This window comes from Bos indicus, chromosome 15, assembly GCF_029378745.1.
Source record: "Bos indicus isolate NIAB-ARS_2022 breed Sahiwal x Tharparkar chromosome 15, NIAB-ARS_B.indTharparkar_mat_pri_1.0, whole genome shotgun sequence".
Lineage (NCBI taxonomy): Eukaryota > Metazoa > Chordata > Mammalia > Artiodactyla > Bovidae > Bos > Bos indicus.
Window position 1 is genome coordinate 15,489,829 of NC_091774.1, and position 2,924 is coordinate 15,492,752.

The 2,924-nt window shown below is 46.0% G+C and overlaps 1 non-coding gene across 1 annotated transcript; it reads left to right on the forward strand.

Annotated features, from left to right (window-relative positions):
* The first annotated feature begins 499 nt into the window (after positions 1-499).
* On the forward strand, positions 500-604 carry LOC139176199 (U6 spliceosomal RNA). Its single transcript, XR_011560654.1, has one exon. It is a non-coding gene; the product is annotated as a U6 spliceosomal RNA (small nuclear RNA).
* The last annotated feature ends 2,320 nt before the right edge of the window (positions 605-2,924 follow it).

Genomic DNA, 2,924 nt, shown 5'->3' on the forward strand with positions numbered 1-2,924 from the left:
TGTCTGTCCTTCAGTCATTCACTCACTTACGCAACAGAGGGGTGTTAAGCACCTTCCATCCTGCCAGGCACTTTGTAGGAGCTTTGAACAGGGACTCTGCTACTCAGGACCTTAATGGGGAGAGACTCAGCAGAGAACTGTTATCCCATAAGGTCCCTTTGTGGGCCAGAGGAAGACTTCTCATGCGCCGTTGCTCAGTTGTGTCCAACTTTGTGACCCCGTGGACTGTAGCCTGCCAGACTCCTCTGTCCATGGGATTCTCTAGGCAAGAATACTGGAGTGGGTTGCCATTTTCCTTCTCCAGGGGATCTTCCCAACCCAGGGACTGAACCCGCATTTCCTGCATTGCCAGCATTGGCAGGTGAATTCTTTACCATTGAGCCACCTGGGCTTCCCAGAGGTAGACTTCCCACTGCCTAAATGATTCAGGAAAAGGCTCCATAGGTCTCTTGGAGCTAACTCTTGAAGGACTAAGTTGCCTGGTGAAGGATAGAGAAGGGTGCTCGCGTGGAAAACACATATACTAAAATTGGAATGATGTAGAGATTAGCATGGCCCCTGCACAAGGATGACACACAAATTCATAGAGCATTCCATTTTTTTTCATTAATTTTTTTTTTTTTAATGGAGAAGGGAAAGGTACACAGGCAACATCACAGGCGAGGGTAGAGAGATGTGAAAAGGAGACTGTTCCAAGAAGGCATATTGACGTCTGTGGCTCTAGGTGGGTATGCAAAGGGGAGGGTAGGAAGTGAAAAGTGGAAGGTGGGCTAGAGCCAGCAATGGGAAGACCCCCACTCCTTCCTGCTGGGCCATCATTCACTAATCTAGGGTGCTACTACCACTTCTCACATGCTCCAGAGGGCCTGGGGCTTTCCGCTCCTCACCTTTTACCCTGAAAATCTCTTGTCTGTTCCCTTGACCACATCCAGCACTGTCCCTCAAGGATCCTTCTCTTCAGACAGTGACCTTGGCACCACTTGGCCCCAGGACCTCGTATGAGTCATCAGCCCACCTCGCAGACTGCCAACCATTATGGCAGGAAGAATCTCAGGGCCCAAATGCTATACAAGTATTTAATTATGGGTCCACAGTTTAATTACTTAGTCCAGCTTTATGTGACTTAATTTATAAATATAATTTACAGTTCCCTTGTTTCTTTCTCCAGCCATTTAGCTCATTAGGCTCAGAGCCAGTAGTGAAAAGATAAGGCAGAGAGGGCAGGGTACTGGGAGAAGTCTACTCCGGCAAGAAGCATTTTATCACTGGTACTGTTAAGAATTTCCAGTGGGAGATGATCATAAAAAGGAGATAGACTTGTAGTTGGTTTTATTATTGTTTTTAAATCTCATAAAGCCAGTACCCATCCCCCTCCCCTTCTCCCCCATTGCCTGCACCCAGGAACGACCACACCTCCATGTCTCTGCTCCAGATACAATCTTTAGTTCCACATTAAGGCCAGCTCTCTGCAACAACCTGCTGGGCATTTCCCAGAGGCCTTCCCAAAGAGCATTTATTTATTCCACCAGCATTTATTTCCATACCTACTATGTGCAAGGCACTTTCGGCCAAGAAATGAAAAGCTGGGATAAAACGCAATAATTAACAGCTACTGCCTACTCAGTATGCACCAGGCATTATGCCAAAGTGTTGCAAACATTGCATATAGTTTTCAGAATGAAGAAATGAGGCTCTGTTTGTTCAAAGCAGTGGCTCTGGACCCTGGCTGCATATTGGAGTCACCTGGGGAACTCTGATGCTGGAAACCATCCTTTAGAGGTTCTAGTTTCATTGACTTGCAGTATGGCCTGGACATCAGATTATTAAACAAAACCTCCTCAGGTCATCTGATGTGCAGCTATGTTTAAGAATCAATGATTTAAGTAATTTTCCTAAAATCTCACAAATAGAGCAGGGAAGGCAGGCAGGCTGGCCAGTTGGCCTCCTGAGCCCTACTATGTGCCAGACCCAGCTCTAGGTCCTTTCACTACTAAGTGATTAAACAGATGACAAATGCCATAAAAAAGATAAAACACTATTGCAGGTCAAAGGACAATGAATGCAGGGAATCCTTTACGAAAGAGGTCACTTATGGGTTATTTTTTTCAAGAATTTGCAGGCTACGCAGAAGTGGTGGAAAGGATCAGGCTGGACTTCAGGCAGAAAGAACCATGTGAGCAAAAGTGTGTAGCTTGGGAAACATGGCAAATGTATAAGAAACAAGAAACAGATCCCGTGTGTGAAAAGACAGCTGAAGGAAATTTGGCAGGAAAGTCAGGGACAGGTTGTGAAGGACAAGGCTTCCCAAACCATTTGAGGTTGAGGCACATGTGGAATAATGATTACATTTGTAGTACAAACCAAGGTAAGTGGACAAGGCTGTCACCATCTGTCTTAGTCTGTTCAGGCTGCAATTACAAAATTGTTCTTTATCTGCTAAGTCATTTGACTCTTTGTGACCCCATAGACTGTAGCCTACCAGGCTTCTCTGTCCATGAGATTTGTCAGGCAAAAATACCAGAGTGTGTTGCCATGCCCTCCTCCAGGTGATCTTCCCAACCCAGGGATCGAACCCGTGCCTCCTGCACTGCAGGCAGATTCCTTACCACTGAGCCATCTGTGAAGCCCCACAATAACAAAATACCAAAGGCCTAAAAACAATAGAAACTTATTCCTCCCAGTTTTAGAGGCTGGAAGTCTGAGAACATGAGTCCTGTAGATTCAGTGTCCGGTGAGGACCCACTTCCTCATCAACAGCAATCTTTCCACCATAACCTCACATGGCCAAAGGAACAAGACATGTCTCCAGTGTCTCTTTTATAAGGACACTAATCCCACTCAAGAGGACTCCAACCTGATGAGCTAATCACTTCTTAGAGGCCCCACCTCCAAACACCACCTCACTGGGAATTGGGTTTGAACAA